General features: G+C 40.9%; 1 protein-coding gene across 2 annotated transcripts in view; it reads right to left on the minus strand.

Moving 5' to 3' along the window:
* The window catches only part of HMGB1 (high mobility group box 1), a 126,507-nt gene that overhangs the window by 23,595 nt on the left and 79,573 nt on the right, over window positions 1–23,339 (minus strand). The window lies entirely within an intron of this gene.

Below are 23,339 nucleotides of genomic sequence, written 5' to 3' on the forward strand. Positions count from 1 at the left end.
GGTGACCTAATGCGATGCTCTTGCCCACATTTTTCTCAGAAAGGGGCTGGGACTCATTTGTCTGTATGCAGAAATGTGCAGGAAAGAGGAGTATCTGAATTGAATTCTGACTTCGTGATTGCGACCAACCTATACATAAACCTCATAGAACTCGGTATCTAAGACATATGCTATTTATCTTTTCGTTGAAAGGAAGAAGCTAAATGACTACCCATCCCCCTTGCCACTCTCCCTTCTCTTTCAAAAAGCTGCCATATCTCGTTTATTTTACAGTCTAAAAAAGGTTGCATCACATTTGGTATTCCCTAAAAGGGAAATGGGAAAAAATTATTAAAAAGTGAAGAAAAACAGTACTTGCTTGCTTAGAAAATAAGATGTATGAACCCTTAAGAATGGGAAAACACCAGCTACTATGGCAGGGAGAAGACATTTTGCCAAATTTAGAACCCACTTGAAAATCACGGGTTCTAAGTTTAGAACTGAACTAAAAAACTTGAGCTCACATTGCATTTGGCATTGGTTAAAAAAAAATCTAAGATACTAATTAAAGGGGAAAAAATTTATACTCTTAGTAGTTCTAAAAGCTGGGAATTATTTTCAAACAAATTCTTTATTGGCTCAATGGAGGGGCCTGCACTTAGAAGGAACCATTTTTTTTCTAATTAGATTTCCTCACAAAATAATGATTTACAATTGAGGGAAAAAACCATATTGCCAAAGTCTTTCAAGAGTTACAGAATTGTTGTGTAACCTTTGGACCCCAGCAAACCCACCAGGTGGTCTACAAACTTGATGTTTAATACATTAAATGGTGTCCAAAATGGAAGCAATTATATCCTACTACTGGCAAACTTGAAATAATAAAAATGCAACTGGAAACTATCATTCTAAATAAAACAAAGAAAACTGCTACCAGCATTAGTTTTATTTTCTAATTTAGATGCTAAGATAGTTATTGCAACATCATAAAGAAATGGATTAAAATTGCTACGGAAATAAACTACAAAAAGTTTCAGATTCAGAGTATGCAAAGTAGGAAATCATGAACTAGTTGTGAATAAACAGTGCTTACAAAGCATCCATTGGCTCACTGGGATTCAAGGCAACTAATAACTTTTGCAATTATAGAAACTTAAAGATACCTATAAAATTTCTGCACACCATATATATATATATATATATATATATATATATACACACACACACACACACACACACACACACACACACATACATAGCCTAAGCAGAGGACCTGAATTCCAATAATTAGACAAAAGGTTAAACATGAACATTCAGTGCAAATATTCACCACAGCCCATATTCAAAAACATAAACATTGGGGGAAAAATTTTTTTTTTCCTTCCTTTTTACGGCCTAGGAGTTTTACTACATTTTTGAGGACCTTTAAGGGATCAGGCTTAGCAAATGGTGTATTTGACCCTCTTCAGAAAATCATTAACAGTTCCAAACCCTGTAACTTTAATTTCCAGGCACCTTGAAAACCTCTTGCTGAAGGCTATAAAATTAATTCCCAAGTTGACTGACTTTTTCTGCCAAGAAGATGTGATTGTAGTCATGGAAAGAGGGTCAAAATTTAAAGTGTGAAGGCAAAAAAACACTGCATGTGTAAGTGGAAAAGATTTGTCTAGAATATATTTCTAAATTTACTTGCCATCAAATAAGCATAGTGAAGAATCATCGTGTCCTGCTCCTAATAATAACACTTGTAGCTCTCATTAAGAGAAGGGAGAGAGGTTAACCTTTCTAAGATGGGTGCCCAAGTCAGAATACAAACTTGGACTCTCTGGGTCTCCAGGCCCCATGCTTCTGAACACACGTTCTTCAACATATTCTTCTATCCCTTTAAATGATCCGCTAAAATTGAACTTCAAATTTAGTCGCTTCCACACTTATGTCCTCAAAACTGCTCTCCTATTTATTTCAAACTCTTACTTATCTTAACTTGGACTAGTGTCCTTCTTTCTTCAGGCCATTTCACCCAGATAAATGGAGGGAAATAAGGGGGCCCTTGATAGGAACAAAAAGTATTTCTCGAACCACCATGACATGGGATGAGCACTATTCTTGGATGGTGGTTGAATTCACTTCTGCCAAGCACTTGCTTCTCTGGGGCTCTAGAGACAGAAAGGCCCACACATCTACACCAACGCCAGGGAAACATGGCCAGGGATCCTGGGTGCCCTGAAAGACGACTTTTTGAGGCATGAATTGGAATAAGAAAAGGCTGGGTAGTTTGCCAACGTCCAGATTCCTGATTGTCTTTGCAGAGTAAGTTCCCAGATCCTTTAGCTGTCTTCAGGCATTTTCAGTTCTTTAACCTGTAAATTTGTCCACAGAAATAATACATGAGTAAATTTAATGTTGTAAACCACGAGGTCTCCCAAATACCTTGTGACATGGTGCATTTTATCAAGTCTACGTCCAAATCTTCATGTTTTCCTTTACCTTATAGTTGTAGGTCTTACCTCTAATGTCAGCCCATAAGAAATATGTATTTCACTCAAGAATTTAAGAATTGACAAGCAAACTTGACAGTGGTAAATAAAGATGCTTTTCTCCAAGGGCTGGGCAGAGAGACACAGCTAGTGTTCAGCAAAAAAAGTGTCTCTAATTTCTTATTTCAATCATCTCATTAGATACCTCCACATGGAACAGAATAGAGACTCCAGAAATAGATCCACACATAAATGGTCAACTGATTTTCAACAAAGGTGGTTAGACAGCTCAATGGAGAAAAGGAAAATCTTTTAAATAAATTCTTCTGGACAACTACATAGCCATACTGGGGTGAGGGGATGAACACTGACCCTTACTTCATTTAGAAGAATTAGCTAATAATTTTTTTAAAAGATTTTATTTATTTAAGAGAGAAATAGAGCATGAGCCAGGGGAGGAGGAGAGGGAGAGGGAGAAGCAGACTCCTTGCCGAGCAGGGAGCCCAATGCAGGGCTCTCTTCCAGGACCCTGGGGTCATGACCTGAGCCGAATTCAGAGGCTTAACCGACTGAGCCACCTAGGCAGCCCTAACTAAAAATTAATGATAGACCTAAATGCAAAACCTGAAACTAGATGGCCCCTAGGGCTAAACAGAGGAGAAAAATCTCTTCAATATTGAAGAAGACAAAAAATCCAAACTTTCATAATGGAGAAAATTGATAAACTGAATTTTATCAAAATTTTAAAGTTTGCTTTTAGAAAGAAACTCTTAAGAAAATGAAAAGATAGGCATAGAATGGGAAAAGATTTGCAATACATAAAGGTGATAAAGGACTGGTATCCAGAATATATAAAGATCAGAGCTCAATAGGAGGGACACAACCCATGCAATGTTTTAAGTGGACAAAGATTTGAACAGACATTTCACAAAATAAAGTTAAGACAAGTGGCTGATAGCACATGAAAAGATAGTCAATATAATTAGTCATAGGGAAAATTGCAAATGAAGACCATGACGAGACACCAACACATACCAATTAGAATGGCTAAAGTTAAAAGGCTGACAATACCGAGCGCTGCCGAAAGTATGGAATGACTGCTGGTAAGAACGTAAGATAGCACAAACACTCTGGAAAACAAACAGTTCCTTAAAAAGTGAAAGGTACACCTACCATTCAACCTGTTCTTTCTACTCCTGGCTATTTATCCAAGAGAAATGAACATGGGACATGTACCCAAACACATCACAGAATGTTGATAGTAGCTTTATATATAATAGCCCCAAACTAGAAATAAACCAAATGCCCAACGAGAGACATATGCATGGACAACCCAGTCGTGCTGATAGTAGACTATCAGTCAGTAATAAAAGGATTGAAGCACTGATAGGTGTAACAACGTGATGGTTGTCGAAATCATTATGTTGAGAGAAATAAGTCAGAAACACAAAAATTAGGTGGCGTATGATTGATTCCATTCATATAAAATTCTAAAACAATGCAAACTGATCAATAAATGGCAGAAAGCAGCAAATCAGTCATTGTCTGGTCAGGAATGGAAGGGGGACCGGGGAGGCCAGAAAACTTTTGGGATGATAGAAATGTTAGGTATCTTGTTGTGATAGATACATGGGTGCATGCATTCATCAAGTCTTTTGAGTTGTACACTCTAGGGATAATTTACATTGTATAAACTCCACAGACTATTTTTAAAAATCTCCACCTGAATGGTCTTCAGGTCACTCCAATTTCATGTTTCTTTTTTTTTTTTTTTTTTTAATATTTTTTTTTTTTGTAAGATTTTATTTATTTATTTGAAAGACGGAGATCACAAGTAGGCAGAGAGGCAGGCAGAGAGAGAGAGAGAGGGAAGCAGGCTTCCTGCAGAGCAGGGAGCCCGATGCGGGGCTCGATCCCAGGACCCTGAGATCATGACCCGAGCCAAAGGTAGCAGCCCAAACCACTGAGCCACCCAGGCGCCCCCAATTTCATGTTTCTAAAGACAAGCTCAGAGCCCCTCTCAAGTCTGTTTCTCTCTCTCTCTCTCTCTCTCTTTGGCTAATGATCTCCTTCTTGATTAATGGCTCCACCTCTACCCAGTCAGCTCAGCTAGACAGCTTGGCAACCACACATTCATTCCTCCCTCACACCTTGACCGTCATTCTTAAATGTATCTCTCTTTTAAAATAATTCAGAACAGTGTATTTTAAAAATTGTGCATAACATAAAATTGACCATTTTAACCATTTTGAAGTGTACAATTCAGTGACATTAAGTCTGATCACATTGTTAGGCAACCATCACTACCATCCATCTCCAGAGCCTTTTCATCTCCCCAAACTGGAACTCTGTCCCCATTAAACAAGGATACCCCATTCTCTTCCCTCCCTCAGACCCTGGCAACCACCACTGTCCTTTCTGTCTCTATGAATTTGACTCCTCAAGATCCCTTTATAAGTAGAATCATACAATATTTGTCCTTTGTAACTGGTTTTATTTGACTTCAATGTTCATCCATGTTGTAGCATGTGTCAAAATTTCTTTCCTTTTTTAAAAATTTTTTTTATTTTTATTTTTTTTAAGATTTTTATTTATTTATTTGATAGACAGAGAGAGATCACAAGTAGGCAGAGAAGCAGGCAGAGAGAGAGGGAGAAACAGGCTCCCCGCTGAGCAGAGAGCCCGATGTGGGGCTCAATTCCAGGACCCTGGGATCATGACCTGAGCTGAAGGCAGAGGCTTAAACCACTGAGCCACCCAGGCGCCCCAAAATTTCTTTCCTTTTTAAGGCGGTGGAATATGCCATTGCATGTACACAGCACGAGTTGATGACCCAGTCATCTGTTGTTGGACATGTAGGTCATCTACCTTTGAGTGCCCAATGCTACTACCCCAGTTTCAGGTCTCATCAGTTCTCGCCTGGATTATTTCAATGGTCTGTTAATTGGCTGTCACTGCCTTCTTCTCTCATGCATCTTATAACCCTACTGCCACCATCATTTTGCTAAAGCAACAATCTGGTCCCTCCGTTACTCAGAAGACCTTGGGGCACAATTTCAAACTAAAATGGAATCCAATGTCTTATGCCGTTCTGAAAATTTTTTTCCCATTCCACTTTTGAATGACTCTGATCAGTACAATTTTTTCTTATTTTAATCCAATACGTATTTCCTCATCAATTCCTTCCATTGCTCCTAGTTCTGCCCTCCAGAGTGACACTGAATAACACCACTTCTCTCTTCCCCATGGCAGACAATGCATGAGATACTTGAAGATGGCCACCGGGCCCTCCTTATCCACGCCTTTGCTCATTCCTCAGAGAACACGGTGGCCCTAGCGATTCTTCTCTGATTGTGACCCAAGTTGGTCAGGGGATGCCTAAGACAATATAATCCCAGAGATGGAAGGTGGGACCACCGTCTCCTTTCTTCTGCTGGTTTACTACTGAAATGCAGCCTAACATGCCATGAGCATTTTTTATCTCCAAAACTGATGCTATACTAACCTGCAGTAAATTCCAACATTTAGGCTTTTTTTTCCAAACAAATTTTGATGGCGCTGTTGGGCACCTGAAGAAAGGGGTAGGCAAAGGAAGGAAGACAGAGCTGAGATAGGAGAGAATTTCGTCCTCACCAGTTCTGCATATTTATTTAATGTTTACTGTTCCTGATAGCAAATGCAGGTCGCCACCACACCCTTCAGGCCTCCTTCAAGCCTTCTATCGGTGCCTTACCAAACTCTAGCCCCTAGTAACTGCCTTTTCGACAATCTACCAAGACATACAATCTGACACATGGGCCTCCTCCTCACACCGTCAGTGCTGTCCCTGATAGCTACTGGGCATTTGTGGCAAGTGATTAGAAGCAGAAATTGGTTGGCAACGACCATTAAACATACATATTCTGGAAATGCATTATGCAAAATACTGGAAGTTCAGACACTGCATCTAATAAAGGCCTTACCAAAAAATTCGCAGAGGGATGGACCAATCAACCAGTCTCTCTGTGTAGTTAAAAAGCTAGGCTACCAGGGGGAGAAGATTCTTGGGGAGCATTGCTTATTTTTGTTGGATTTTCAAAAGTAAAGTAAAATATATTCAACAGGTGAAAAGAAGGCTTGCTTTTCCAGGCAATTTCCTTGAAACTCTGAGTTAAAAGGAAAGACAGTGGAACAAAATTTTGGCACCTTTCCCCTTCATGGTCAACTTCAGGCTGATGGTCATTTGTTCTTCCGCAAAGACATGCCTTCCACCCTCCTCAGACACACACCACCAACAGATTCATCATTCCCCGAGTCTTGTACATAACATCTCTTCTATTCTTATAAATTCAATGCTAATATTCCCCTACACAGGAAAACGATTCCTTCCCCTCCTCGGCCTTCCTTCCTTTCAATCCTAAAGAGAGTCCATAAGGTCCTCAGTCACCTCTTCTTTTTCCAAAATTATCCCCTAGCTCTATCCATTGGCTCTTTCCTCTTTCCCTTTAAATATAACCAGGACTCTCCAATGTGGAAGAGGTATTTCAGTTCAAATGCACTGTACCAACCCATCTCTCTCTTTTCACTGGCTGAACACTTCAAATGATTATTTCACATTCATTCCTGCCTCAAATTCACCACTTAAACTCTGTTTTCACTAATCTACAAAAACAGATTTCCTAAGGTCAATAAGGACCTTCGGTTGGACCAAATCAATGGTCTTTTGGAATTTATCTGCTCATTATACTTTTGCTTATTCTGTTAGGATCCATCAGGAGTAGGAAAGACTTGAGAGGAGTAATCGCTGCTGGGGGTATGGGTTTGTTATCCTCTGAAGATTATCATTATTCACTCTATCCCCTTAGGATCCCTCCGCCCTTCAGGTCTCATTATGGAGCAGATACAATTCCAATAATTTTGCTCCAAATTTCACAAATCTAGAGAAGTTTTTTAGTGTAGGAACTCAACAAATTATTTGCCCTAAAGATGGTGTCAGTAATCCTCCAACCCCTTCCATTCCCTGCTAACAGAAGAAATGAGACCCACGCTTGGGACTGTAATGGGCCCCTTGAATCTCTCATCTCTAGATTAGGTGGTCTTTACCAGAAAGTCTCTGGATCATCAGTTCAAGAATTGCCGCTCTCACCCGTCCTTGATCCTTAATCCAGTGCCTTCCCTGGTTTTCTTTTTCCTTGTTCTGAACAGAGTTTTTCTCTGTATCATTGTCTTTCATGAAACCTCATGGTCAGTTCCAACATGGATTTTTCCATTATCATGAGCATTCCCCAAACCACTTCTAAAAAAGCCACGATACCCCTCGCTTGTTCTCACAGGAGCACAAAGTATGAGAAATAACCTTTCATTAATTGTAGGTTCCCTCTTCTTTCAAAACTAGAGTTGCTAGTCTTGAACTTTTTAAGATCATAAGACCAAAAAAAAGAATCTTGAGAAGCCAAGTCTTTAGTTCTATTACCTTTAAATAATTATGTAATGACTATCCGGAGAGTTCAGAAAACAACTGAATTCACTTAAACATAATTAAATTCTGTCCCAAGCCACTGGGTTTGGTTAATGTGAATGTAAAGTCCACCTGCTAATCATCCTAGAGTCACCTGGATAGCTCATATCTGGAGAAGTGAGCATGATATTCTAATCAAGGAATTTTTTAGCTTGAAGAGTGACAGGTTAAACATGAAAGTCACCATCAATGCAAAAGCTAGGAGCCTCAGTTAAATTACATGCTTTTAAGTTAAATGTACATATAAATGTATAAATGGAAACTATGGGTGTGAAGAAATCTATGGATACTTCCATACATTTGAATGATTTAGAACAGGAGTTATTAACCTGGGGTGTGGACCATCTTCAAACATGTACATTTTTCTACTGCAAAAGTTCATCACTTCTTTCCGATCCTTAAGGGGTTTATGGCCTCCAAAAGCTTTAAGAAATTTTGTTTTAGAGAAAAGGCAAGGGTAAATTCAAGACATTATTTTATATACTTACAAAGGCAATAAGATAGCAAAAAACTTCCATTTTAGCAAACAACAAGATAAAACATTTCAGTTACTGTATATTATCATAACACGATCAGTAACCATGTTTAGACAGCAAAAATGACATATTATTCCAGCATAAAACAAATTTTTCTGGTAAGGGAAAGTTCAAATACATAATTTAGCCTAGACTGAAAACTACTGATAGGTGCATTTTCACTATTGCCTAATGTCCAAGAAATACTTTAATCAAATAATTCAAAAGTAATATTTCATACAAATACAACCGCATCTTTTTCCTCAGTTACAGCATTTCATCTTCCTGTATTAGATAAGAAAAATTATTTTTCATGCTTTATAACAGATTGATTAAAAGACATACTGTGGAAACTCCTTTCATAGCCAAATTTCACAGCCAAAAATCAAATTCAGAGCCTGAATTTTTAAAACCAGGATCCATTCAGAGTATTCCAAGAATAGTTCTCAAATTGCTGGAAAGCACCACTTCCATAAATCTATCTTGGAAGTGGATTTTAAAAATTAGCAAGTTTGAGTCAGCCATACACAAACCGATCAAGTTATCGCGCACACTATTCAGTTTCCACATTCATAATATTATTTACTTATCCATTCACTTGACAAATATTTATTGATCCTCTGTTATATGCAGGCACTGATCTAGGTACTAGAGTAACAGCAGTGAACAAAACAGATGAAATATATATAAGAATACATAAATATAGGCTCATTATAAAACATTCAGATACAGAAATAAAAATCAAAGTTGTCCTCCAGAAGGCCCACCCTATCTCAGTTCTTCCCTTTATAACTGTTATAATAATATATATGTAAATAATATTGTTAACAGTTCAATTTTTTTTTTTTTTAAGATTTTATTTATTTACTTGACACAGAGAGAGAGATCCCAAGTAGGCAGAGAGGCAGTTTGGTGGGGGGAAGCAGGCTCCTGGCTGAGCAGAGGGCCGGATAAGGGCCTCAATCCCAGGACCCTGAGACCATGACCTGAGCCGAAGGCAGAAGCTTAATCCACTGAGCCACCCAGGTGCCCCATGTTTTGTTTCTTTACACAGAATTTCTTATATAGGATTTAAAGACTGGCTCTATTGTGATGCAATGTACATACTGTATATACATACATATATATATATATATATATATATATATATATATATACATATACCCATACATACTATGAAATTCACTTATGTCAAGTGTACAATTCAATGATTTTCAGTAAATCTGTAGGTCTGTGCAACCATCATCAAGATCCGGTAAGTGGATTTGAAAATTTTAAATATATTTAATATTGGGACGCCTGGGTGGCTCAGTTGGTTAAGCAGCTGCCTTCAGCTCGGGTCATGATCCCAGCGTCCTGGGATCGAGTCCCACATTGGGCTCCTTGCTCAGCAGGGAGCCTGCTTCTCCCTCTGCCTCTGCTCGGTCTCTCCCCCCTCTCTCTCTGATAAATAAATAAAATCTTTAAAAAATATATATATATTTAATATTGTATATATACTTTATTAAAAATACAGTTATCTAGATCATGGTGATACGTGGATATACATGGATACAGAACTTTCATTTTCCAGTTAGTACTAAACTTTGAAGATGTTCTCTCAATGTTGGCATAGATAGATCTGTGATTACCTTCTAAAAAGAGAGGCTATCTTCCTCGTCGGTTTCATTAGAAAAAGAATGCTCAGGCTGCAATTAGATAGGATTGCTTTTGGTAATCCTGTGATTTCAATAGACAGAGAAGCCAGTTGATTTACATGGTCTTAAGAGTCCAAAAATGAACTGGAAAATGGGGGGGGGCAGAGAATATATTATAAAGCACACACACAAAATAGCAATTTGGGGTATGTATCTTGAAATACTAATATGAATAGTCAACAGTTATATAACCTTGACTGTGGGCAAGACGCTGTTCTAAAACCTTAATGCATAGGTTCTGACAACTGTTAAAGTTCTTACAATACATTAAGTATTTACTGTTATTGGACCCATTTTTATAGATGTGGAAAGTAAGGCACAAGAGGTCAGGTAATTTGTCTACTAAAGTAATAAGCTAGAAAGAGGCAGACTGGGCTTCAAACCCAGGAGGACTGGTTTCAGACTCACATTCTTAACTGATTGGATGGAATGTGGGGGTGTAAATGGATGGAAGAGAGGGAGTAGTTCAGGATAAAAGTACTTGAGGTGAAGTAAGCTAAGTGTTTTTGCACAATGGCTGGCTCCTAGTAAGCCACCATAAACATGAATAAAACAAACAAAATAATTACATTATGTCATATATTTTAGGATGAATGTTCTCTACTATTAGAAAAATAATATTTGTTTCTACCCTAAGGATTTGTTTAATGAGCTGTCTTCATTTGGAGCTGCTACCTTTCTGTAGGGTAACTGATGCTACTAGGCTTTTGGGGGAAACCTGGTACGTGCCAAACACAGGTGCTATGAAGGTAACCAAGACTAAACCTGAGCCCAAATGTAGGATATCGATCAAAGCTTTGGAAGCACCAGCAGAGAAATCAGTATGATTTCAAGGCATCAAGGAAGGCTTCGGGAAGAAAAGCTACAGATGCAAGGGGAGAGACAAATCTCCAGGAATTTGATATGCCCTTTAAGAAATTGGGTTTTACCCTAGAGAAAATGCAGAGCCATTTAGGCGGTGGAATAGCATAGGGTAGTCTTGGACAGAAGGACACTCAGAAGGTTGAATGTGAGCGGCTCTGCCCCAGCCCATGACACAGGCTCCACCCAAAACATCTGCTGTTCTTGCTAGTCGGTTCCTTATCTTTGACTCATAAAGTTACTTGCCTTCAAGTTTCTCAATCACAATGTGGTCTCAACTGAAAATTATCTTTTATACCTGAAATTTGTTTTGCATACTTACTATCATTAAGCATCTTTCCAGTTCTGGAGAACTTCTAGACACTTCTTTTTTAAAATGTCAGAGACCTGTGAAAAAGCTGGACGAGTAAGGTTTAATTTCGAGACGCCCAAGGGGGCAGTCATTGAAAAACAAGTAGGACAAGCATCACATCAATTACGTGATTGACGAAGCAAATGTTTATTGAGATTTTACCTATAACCAAGCCCTTCTTTAAACCAATCTGTAGTCATATCCACCCTCACTTCTTGTCCTCCACCCTCTCCAGAGGATGTGCTCCCCTTTGCTCCTGGCCAGCATGTCTACTTTTGGCTTTCCTGGTGTCCTCCCACCTCCTCCAGAGCTCTGCACCTGGGGTCGCCCTGCACTCACCCTGCACTCACCCTGCCATGCACCACGCATGCGCATGCACTCCAGCTCCTGTCCTCCCTCCCCTTGCTGCACCGCCTTTCTCCTCCCTCCCAATGCTTCTCCTGCTCTGCTTTGCCTCGCTGGACTACTCACTCTCCAAAGCCTCACCTTCTGCAGGAGACCCATGACTTGCATGCATCCTTTCCCAGGGAAAGTCCAGGGCGCTCCCTCGGGCCCCGTCACACCTGAATGCTTGGGATTTGAACCCCTACCCCACCAACCTCGTCCTGCTGATCCTTGAAGCTGTGGATTTCTGTTAACCACTCGTGTGAAGTATGCCCTGATCCTAACCCTGGTATTGTCTTCTTCTTTAGCCTGGAAGGTTCCTAAAAGCAAAGACTTCCTCTGTGTGTTTCGAGCAATCAGCACGATGTGTGGACATACAAACACCTCAGTAGATGTTGGAGGAGGCTATCAAGTATCTAATTCCTTCACTTTCTGTCACTGCAGAAACACAAATAAACCGACACTTTCATGCTAATTTCTGTGGTCTGAGGAAGACAAACATCACAGTTTGAGTATCTGAGGTCTCAAAAATTAAAAATCTCAGGAAACTACCCACGGTGATTTGGTGGCAGTGGAGTAAGCACATTTCTAGTACATGGTGTCCCACCTTCCTTTCCCTGCGGAACGTCAGAGACAGAGTGCTAGCTGCACGGTAGACCAACGTACCTAGGCCCTCGGTCATCAATCAACAAAAGCCAGAAAAATCCATGGCTTGGAGCCACTGCTCTCATACCACACCGTATAAAAAATTAAAAACTGGGTGTAAATGTGTTCCTAAATATTCCCGGTCAGGTTCCAAGCCATAAAGTTAGTTCGTCTGAAACTCACTTGATTATCTGAAAAATGAAGATCAGTCTAAGAAAGTCGTTTTTAATTTTTTGTAAAGATTTTATTTATTTATTTGACAGAGATCACAAGTAGGCAGAGAGGCAGGCAAAGAGAGAGGGAGAAGCAGGCTCCCTGCTGAGCAGAGAGCTGATGTGGGGCTCAATCCCAGGACCCTGGGATCATGACCTGAGCGGAAGGCAGAGGCTTAACCCACTGAGCCACCCAGGCGCCCAAGAAAGTTGTTTTTAAACTATAGTCTTACAGAGCTGAAAATGGCAAAAATAAAATAAAATATAAAAAGCAGATCTTTAAAGAAATCACCTATTTCATCCTTGCACTCAATCAAAACAGGACTCCTAAATTTAGTCTCCTCCAAATTTGCTTTGAGTATTTTTCTAAAGGTATCCTGGCTTTCCCCCCTGGCTTTCACTTTGACGGTCAGGGGGTTTCCTGATCATAACTTGAATGTTCCTCTCAAATGTCTCTAAATTTCCCCTCTTCCTTGCTCTTCGATAGTCAGAATATCTGAAAGTATTTCTTGCCTATTAATTATTCATTAGTTGTGTTTTTAGAAATCCAGCTGAACAAAAGTACAACCTTCTGCTTTGCATTATCTTCCTGTCTTGGTTCCTCCTCAGACACATCTCTCATCTCTAGAATAGATTTATGAATTAGTCTAGTATTCTTAATTTCCATTCAAAGCCAAAATATCCAGACCTGTTCATATTTAGCTCTTAACCTCTGCCTGGAGGTGTGACGACAGTAAGATAACAGAGGGGGATTAGTGCAAAATTTGGTCTTCTTCTTTTTTTTTAAGATCTATTTATTTATTTGACAGAACTAGCATAAGTGGGGGAGTGGCAGGCAGAGTGAGAAGCAGACCCCCCCGCTGAGCAGGGAGCCCAATGTGGAACTTGATCCCAGGACCCTGGGATCATGATCTGAGCTGAAGGCAGACACTTAAGCTGACTGAGCCACCCAGGCATCTCAAAATTTGGTCTTCTTAAAGGAATTTCCTCAACTGTTTGGTTAGAGAAGGTGCTGATACTATAGTAATGAAATATCAGTGATAATATCTTCAGTGTCTCTAATGTGCTATTTCCCAGGCCCACTAACGTTCATCCATTCGAAGATGCTCTGCATGGAGTATTGTCTCCATCTCCCACAGAGGAAGCTGAAAGCTCAGAATCATTAAATATTTTAACCAGTATCTCCCGAGGTCACCCACTCTGTTTTTGTTTTGTTTTGTTTGATAAATAGATTTTATCTATTTATTTGATAGATCACAAGTAGGCAGAGAGTCAGGCAGAGAGAGATGGGGAAGCAGGTTCATTAAATATTTTAACCAGTATCTCCCGAGGTCACCCACTCTGTTTTTGTTTTGTTTTGTTTGATAAATAGATTTTATCTATTTATTTGATAGATCACAAGTAGGCAGAGAGTCAGGCAGAGAGAGATGGGGAAGCAGGTTCCCTGCTGAGCAGAGAGCCTGATGCCGGGCTCGATCCCAGGATCCTGGGACCCTAGGACCATGACCTGAGTTGAAGGCAGAGGCTTAACTCACTGAGCCACCCAGGTACCCCCCTCCACTCTGCTTTTAACACTCACCTAGAGGCTAATGATTTCCAAATCCTTATCACATCCAAGCCCTCTTTCCTGAAAAAGTCCAAACTTTTTTGTAAAATCACCTCCTTGCCAGTTTCACCTGGGTGTCCCGTGGGCAGCCCAAATTCGAAGGATGGAAATCTGAAGGACAATCGGGGATCAGGCCTTCCCTCTCCACTGCAGTCTGTGGCAAGCAAGGGCTGTCTAACCCACCTGGTAGCCCCAGCCAGGAATCTGGAACCCAGCAGGAGAGCATAGAGTGGACAGGTAATAGACCCCCGAGAAGTCCTTGTACGTAGGACTGATTTAATGAGTGAGTGAGTGGGTGGGAGCGGGTCATCCTCCGCTCGTCCTTCACCCTCAACCTGAAGATTAATTGGTCCTAAAATCCTGCAGTTTCTACAGCATAAATCTCTCCCAAATCCTTCCCCCCTTTATAATCCTTACCTTGCCTCACTTGCTGGATTGTGTCGAGGCTAAAATGAGATTAATATACATAAAAGTGTTCTGTAAAGAATAAACCTCTGGGGAGTTGGGGGTGGGGGTGAAGAGGATAAATCCCTCCGGAATCTGTTACTAAACTTATCAGCCCCAGTTTGCCTACTCCTTTCAAGCTAGGATTTTTTGTCCTCTTAACCTTGTTGTGTTTTCTCTGCTGTGGCTTCCAGAAACCCGTCACTCGGCCTGCAGGTAAATATGGCTAATCTCCGTGCACGGCTTAGGGGCTAAGTTGCAGGCTCTTTTATGTTGCTTGCTTCTGGTTCTTTCTTTTTTCTTATTTTTTTTTTTAAGATTTTATTTATTTATTTATTTGACAGACAGAGATCACAAATAGGCAGAAAGGCAGGCGGTGTGGGGGGGGGCAGGCTCCCTGCTGAGCAGAGAGCCCGATGTGGGGCTCGATGTGGGGCTCGATCCCAGCACCCTGGGATCATGACCTGAGCCGAAGGCAGAGGCTTTAACTCACTGAGCCACCCAGGTGCCCCTCCCTCCAGCTTCCGGTTATTTCTTATAGTAGGGTCTGGGTCCAGAGAAGGCGTTAAGCTCTTAGGAAAAGGAGCTGTTAATACCCTCTATGGCACCTCATACCACCTCAGGCATCTAGTAAGTGCCTAATGAACTCTTACTGAATGATTCTTTCTCCTCACCCCCACCATCCCCTTCTCCACTAGCCCGAGTTTCTCTCAGAATTCTATTCCTTATTCTTCCAAACTTACTGCTTATGCTCAGAACATTTCCTCCTAAGAGATCTGAGAAATGAAAACAGTCTAGGTTAGCCTACAGGTTGGAGGGTTTTTTTTTTTTTTTTAATATATATATATTTTATTTATTTATTTGACAGAGAGAGAGAGAGAGAGAGATCACAAGTAGGCAGAGAGGCAGGTAGAGAGAGAGGGGGAAGCAGGCTCCCAGCTGAGTAGAGAGCCCAATGCAGGGGTCGATCCCAGGACCCTGAGACCATGACCTGAACGGAAGGCAGAGGCTTAACCCACTGAGCCACCCAGGTGCCCCTAGAGTTTTGTGGGTTTTTTTTTTTTTTAAGTTGCTCATTCCATTCAATGTCCTAAGTAAACCAGGGTGGGAGGGTCAGACTCTGACAGACTGTTCGTCACACTGAAACCACAGTTTTACATACACAGTGCTTATAAACAGACACCTCAAACGAGTTGAGTTAAGCACTCGAAACATTGCCAGTAACAATCATACAATTCAAGACAGTTAGTATTACCAGGGTCTTCCTCTTTTTTATTCTCCCTAGCCCTTCAGTCCCCAAGTCTTGTTGCTTCTGTCTTTGCAATGACAACTCAACGTGGCATTTCCTTTCCATACCTTGTCACTGTTTTGGTCCTGGCCTTGCATACTACATCTCAGTGCATTGCCTCAGCTTCCTAGCTGGGCTCTTGGCTTTTGGTTTCTCCTTATTTGAATGCAGCTTACCGCCAGCCCCAGATCAACTTCCCTCCAACATGGATTTCATCAAGCCTTCCAAGGACCCCCATCCCCATCTCCAGGGGCTTCCTTGTGTTCCGGAAGACATGGGACACACCTCTTAGCCAAATACTCAAGGACTTTTAAATCTAAGCCCACACTTGTGGTCACAGCTTTCTGTCTCTTCTTTACCAGGGAGTGACTATGGACTGTCCCATGAGTCCTGGGAAGCTGTCATCATGATTAACCTGGATAAAGCTCCATACAATGGATATAACCAGCAGAAGTGAACGGAAAGAATGCCTCCTCCATAAATGAGTGACTGTGGAGCTGGGGAAACGCCAAACTCCAATCAAAACCTGGGAGGCATAGCACGGAAGTAGGAAGGAAAAGCGATTGTCATTTGGCAAGCAGAAGCAAACAACGAACCTGCGGTAGAAAAAGAGTGTGACTAGAAGGGCGGCAAAGGGAGCCTAAGGAGTAAGAAGGGGGCAACACCTGTTAGGTTAACCAGAACGTGATTACTCTGGTTCTGACACTAGTGAACACTAGAGTCACCTGGCGATCCTCTTCACCAGCTCACGACCCCAGAGCGAGCTCCTAGCAGACTGGTTTCCCATGGACTGGGTCCTGGTCAGCCCGGCAGACAGAGGACTATAGCTCCCCACTGCAAGCATGCCACTTCCACTCCGACAATAATAATAATTCACAAATAAAATAAACCCAATTTCTGAGCCTGAGGAAGAGCTCCAGGACCACAGGGAACTGATCAAGGTAAATGCGTTCAGGGAAGACCTCAAAGCAGAGAGTCTGCTCCCCATCCGGGCACAAGGTCTGCATCACTCCATGTTGAGTGCACCCCGGGAAAACCACACCAGAAAACAGAACAGTCTTCATCGGGCTCCCATTTGCTCTTCGGCTACCCCCATTTCTGGCTCTCTAGTCACTATTCACTTGCTCACAAAAGATCCCTGCTGGTATTCTCTCCTGGTTTTACTTCTGTCTCCCTGGAATCACCTGTTTTAGAAAGTCACTCCCCACAAACGTTCTCGTATGCTGTGCACGTACCCATCTGGACACTGCAACGTCCACACGTGTGTTGGGATGTCTCTGCTTGGGTGTGATACAGATAACCCAGCCTTACAGGAGCCGGTGCTGAATTTCCTTTTCCCTCCGTAGGCCAGTTAATGGTACCATCCTCCAAAGAACGTGCTGAATCAGACCCAGGAGTCATCCTAAAACCCCTTTCTTACTCATGGCCCACTTCTCCTCAGCCACGAAACTTCATCTACCCATTGTCCCTTCACAATTCCTCTGTTCTACCTCTTAACCTCAGGCCCTTGATGCTGCTCATCGAGACTGTGATGGTCATCTTCTAACTGGTCTCCCTGCTCTACTCTTGCTCTTAAATCATCCTCCACATGAGTGCTAAAATTATCATTTGGGGGTACAACACTATCCATGTTACTCTCCTATTTAAAACAACCCAACAGATTCCCCACCTATGGGGTAAATCCAAACTGGTGATTATGGCCTGCAAGTCCCTGTATGATCGGACTCCTGGCCTCCTTTCCAGCCTCAACTGTCCTTCCCAGTTCTCCGAGGTCAGACCTTACAGAACCACCAGGTATATGAGCATTTCCATAAATGGGCCACATGGTTTCATTCTTCCGTGCCTTTGCTCCTATCTGGAATTTTCCCTCCTCCATCCCAACGCTCCCCATTCTCCTGGAAAACTATTCATCTTTGGAGGTAGCCCAAGAGTCCCCCCTCTGAGAAGCCCTTTGTGACCCATTCAAGTGGAGTTGATCATTCCTTGTTTTGTGATTCCATTTTACTGGACACACCCTCTTTCACGGTGTTTACCATACCCTGGGGGATGATTTGTTTCCCTGACCCTCTCTCTCACCGTGAAGTCCTGAGGACTGGAAGCATAGTTTACCTTTGTATTAAAGACCCCTAGCAGAGTGCCCAGCCACGGGGTGTAAAGACCTACCAAAGGTCTGTCACACTGAATGGTGACAAGGAGCAACGGACTTGGCACTGTTCCTGGGTCTGCCACTTGTCGGTGCTTTTGCCTCCCTAAGCTTCTGGTTCTTTGACTTTAAAACAGAAATCATTATAGTTGGACTTTGTAAAGATCAAATGAGATAATACACATAAACAGCACAGGACCCAGGGCTCATAACTCAATAAATGTTGGCCATTACCACTATTATCCCGTAGGGTCGAGTGTAATTTCTTTTTAAACTCTATCTGACCTTTCTAACCAACTGATGTCGCCCTTCTATGAACTACTGCTGCACTAATTGTAATATTTATTTTAAAATGTATATTCTGCTCATGAGTATATATCTACCTACTAATTTTTAAAAGTTGGACAACTGGCATGTGTTTCCTACTTTGTGGTAGGCAGAATTCTTTGATCACCCCACTGAATGTGATATCATTCCCATGATTAGGTTATGGCAGAGAGCACAGCTGACTTCAAGAAAGGAAGAGTAGGTGGGCCAGATCTAATTACATGAGATCATTAAAAGCAGAGAGTTTTCTCTGGCTAGAGGCAGTAGAGGGATTCTCCTAGAGATCTAGTAGGGATTCTACTAGAGGGATTCAGTAGAGAGATTCAAAGCACAGGAAAGACTTGGGCATGCTCTTGTGGGCTTGAGGTGGAGACCGCCACACAGAAAGGACGTGAAAGCAGCCTTTAGGACCAGGGAGCTATGCTCTAAGACAATCAGGAAGAAAATGGTGACCTCTGCTGTGGAGAAGCAAGGAAGCAGAATCTGACAATAACGTGAATGAGCTTGGAAATGGGTTTTTCCCAAGGTCTCCAGACAAGAGCTCAGTTTGGCCAACATCTTGATTTTAGCTTCTTGATACCAGGAACAGAAAACCTGGCTATGTCTAGCTGGATTTAACACCTACAGAACTTCCAACAGATCGGTGGGGGTCTTTTGAAGCTTCTATTTGTGATAATCTTTGTTATGTAGCAATAGAAGACTAATATTTCTTTTCTAATGTCTTCATTATTAACACATTATTTAACAGTACAGTCAATATATATTCATTGAGAAAACATTAATAGCTGAAATAACTTTACCTTATCACCAGTAATGTCAAAATGTCAACTACTCTTCTCTATTATTAAAATGTTTTTTTTTAATTTAGCAAAGATTTTAATTTGAGCAATATCTGTCATGCTCGTTTTATATTTATTAAATTGCTTAGGACACATTATTCCAGAAGTGATGTTTTTATAAAACATAGAAAGGAATTACTTAAAGTGGAGATGGTGCCTAGATACACATTTCATACACCCAGGGGCTGTATTTTAGTTTCAGGACACCAAGAGTCCACTAGCAAAATATTTTACAAACTAAGGTAATCATCAAAGGAATTTATAGGTAAAATTTCTTCGCATAAATTATCATTACAAAGAAGGATTCCACATAACAATTCTATTTGCATGTCTTTGCAGAAGATCCTTAGAAACAATGTTTTGTTGGTTTCTGAAAAAAAAATTTTTTTTTTAGAGATGCTATTTATTTATTTGAGAGAGAGAGTGAAAGAGAGCATAAGAGAGGAGAAGGTCAGAGGGAGAAGCAGACTCCCCATGGAGCTGGGAGCCCGACGCAGAACTAGATCCCGGAACTCCAGGATCATGACCTGAGCCAAAGGCAGTGGCTTAACCAACTGAGCCACCCAGGTGCCCCTCCAGAAACCTTTATTTGAAAAAATCTGGCAAGGGCTGTGTGCTACACACCCTTTTGGAGAGTCACACCACATATTATCACACTAAGAATTCAAAGAAGTCATGAAGTGAATGTACTAAATTTTTTTTTAACACAGCATTTCCTAGATGGACTTACCGCTGAATCTTTGTTTTAAGACATGACTTGACATCTTGACACCACTTGGGAAATGCTGACCTAAACAAATTCTTCACTTCCCCAGATCAAACATCAAGTCAAAATTTTAGTAGGGAAAGAAATGTTTCAGAAGCTGAACTGATTAAAGATATTCAGGGGTCGGGAAAGTGTCCCCCCTTCTTTCCCTATTGGCTATAGCAACTTTTCACTATTTTTTTCTCCTGTGGTGAAAAATTGGAAAAATGATTTTTTAACAACTATATTAATAAAATACCTATATAGCCAAATGGATTTCCCAAGGAATTTTCTAGAATAGTTTTAGTGATATCATACCTGTTTGTGCATCTCTGAAATGGGTATGTTTCAAATACAAGTGGAACAAGGTGATTTCTGTCATCTAATACTTTATAACAGAATGCAGAAAACACATCAGACTACAGAACTTTTTAAGAAAAGGTACTTTTGGTCAGTGTTAATTGTCAAGTCAAGTGAGGCCCCAAGGAGGAGAGAAGGAGAAAAAGATCAGAATTTTAGGCTAGGATTCTTGTGCTTTTAAATATTCCAAATTCTAAAAAGAGATTTCATGTATAAAATATGACAAATATTTTTTTAAATTGAATTTAGATCCGCAATGTACTTCAAAAAGGAGGAATAACCTTAGAGTCCTACCCACATTTCCGCTCTAGGTCAGTGGTTCTCAAACTTTAGGAGGCTTCAGGAACCACTGGAAGACTTCGTAAAGCACCGATCATTGGGCCACAGCCCTAGAGCCTCTGATCCACAGTTCTGGGGTGGGACAGGAGAATCTGCATTTCTAATAGGTTCCCAGGTGATGCTGAAGTTGTTGGTCCAGTAAACGTATTTTGAGAACCACTGAGAATCTAGTTCTTATCCAAGTTCCCTTGAGATTCTCACTCAACAGGTCTGGGGAAAGCTGCATAGGTGGTTTTGATGTGTGTCAATCTTTGAGATCCCATGTAGCTCTAAAGCTCCGTGTTTGGGGATTTTTTTATAAGATAGCCTCGTTTGGGCTCTGCACCTCAAATCCTTTGCAGTTCTCTCCATGGGTGTTTCAGCACACAAAAGCAAAACCAGAATGTTCAGAGAATGAAGGTGGAAGACAGAAACTTAATTAGTTTTAACAGCTGATTGGCAGAACTTACAGAAAGAGAAAGTTGGAGCCTTTAACTACAGATTCTCACTTCTCTTGCTAGAACATGGGAAATGCAGTGTTGGTCTCTCTGACCATTAGCGTAGTTAGTGAATGCCCAGAAGTCTGCAACTACCATATAACTTCTGTGTCCATTTGCTTCCTTGTCTGTGATTTTAAGATTCAATTTAGAATCAGCCACAAATGTGTTCTGGCACAGCCATCAAAAGCATGATCTTTTTGGTCAGATGGATTCAAGTCCTAGCTCTGCCGTCTGTTGCTGAACGACAACAAATACATAATAATAATGATAATGATAATAATATTGCCAAATCTCAGTTTACTTTACTATAAAATAGGAAATAGTACTACCTTCTAAACATCATTGTTGTTAGGCACCAATGAGAAAATGCATGAAGAGCATACAGCATACTCCCAGCAGAGTAAGGGCTTATAAACAGCAAACAACACTTACTACTAATAAAAATTCTATGAAAGTCCTAGAACAGGTGTCCATTTTAATGCTTGAGAAGCTAGAATTATACTAAATATTTATTTGTTTGTTTTCTCTTTCAACAATTTTATTTATTTATTTGAGAGAGAGTGAGAGTCAGGGCTTGCGTGCATGAGGGTCAGGGGGCGGGGAGACAGAAGGAGAGGGAGAAGCAGGCTTCCCGCTGAGCAGGGAGCTGGATCCCAGGACCCTGAGATCATGGCCTGAGCCAAGACAGATGCTTAACTGACTGAGCCACCCAGGCACCCCTTGCTTTCTCTTCCTGATGGATGCCCAGGTGGGGCAGGGCTAGCCCTGGTACCACTATAATATTTTTCAGTGCACAGCTAGAGATGTTACTTTCAACTTAGAGGTTCCCAGCACCCTCATAAACGACCTTTAGTAAGTACCAAATATTATCAAATATAAGACCTCTGATTCTAAGATGCAATGTTATATTATGTAGCACTTAGAAAAAATGTTGCCAATTAATTAAACTGTCAGATGATGCTCTCTTATCACTTACAATTTTCATTGCATACATTATGAAGCTGCTCTTTCAAACTCTGATTTTTAAAAAGGAAAACATAAAAAGGAAAGCACAGATAAAATAAATTGATTTAAAATATTCCTTTGGGTGGATGGGAGGATGGGGTAACTCGGTAATGGAGGGCACAGGATATGATGAGCACTGGGTGTTTTATGCAACTGATGAACCACTGAATGCTACGTCTGAAACTAATGATATACTATATGTTGGCTAATTCATTCTATTAAAATAAAATAAAATAAAATGGAAAAAATATTCCTACATTGTCTTCAAAGTCCTTGTCTTCCAGATCTTTTGTTTGACTCAGAGTCCATGTCCCTGTTTATTTACTCATTGTCACCCTCGGTACCACTGGGGGCATTGGCGAGGCAGCATTTCTTAAAAGAATCCTAAAGTACTAAAAGCTCTTGGGGCTGGGCTCTTTGCTTGCCTATTTTTGATTCCTGCTTCAAGAATACTGCCAAGCATGTGATGATTTATCATTTTCCTCACTCTCTCATAAACATTTGATTCTTGGGATTTAAAGAGTGCTTGACTCTTTCTTCTGGGAGTTTACAGCAAGCAACAGACACCCATTTCCCAAGTTTGGACACTGCATTTGAAGTTCATGGCCATGTAGGTCATGACAGCTGTGGCCTGGTCAACACAATGGGAGGCATCTTCGCTTATAAGATGCATCTTGACCTCACAAATGCTGGTAATAAGTCAACGAAGCCCTGAACAGATCCTTCTGAGGTTCAACTCTGTTTGGTAATTGCAGGAAACACAGTATTACTATGAATGGCCTTGGCATTGCACTTAATTTTTTTTCCATAACAGCTTTATTGAGCTTAAGTTCACATACCATATAAAATTCTATGGGTTTTAGTATATTTGCAGTGTATACCAACACATCAATTTTAGAACAACTTCATCACCCTAAAAAGAAATCCGGGACCCATTAGTAGCCACAACCCATTCTCCCCCCAACTCCCAGCCCTCCAACAGTTCAGCTACTTTTCACCTCTATGGATTTGCCTATTCTGGGTATTTTACGTAAATGGAATCACAATATGTGGCCTTCTGTGACTGGCTTCTTTCATTTTGCATAATGTCAAGATTCATCCATGTCAGTTCTGCACACCCCTCCCTCGCTGAATAACATGAGGTG

Source organism: Mustela nivalis (assembly GCF_964662115.1).
Source record: "Mustela nivalis genome assembly, chromosome: 15".
Classification (NCBI taxonomy): domain Eukaryota; kingdom Metazoa; phylum Chordata; class Mammalia; order Carnivora; family Mustelidae; genus Mustela; species Mustela nivalis.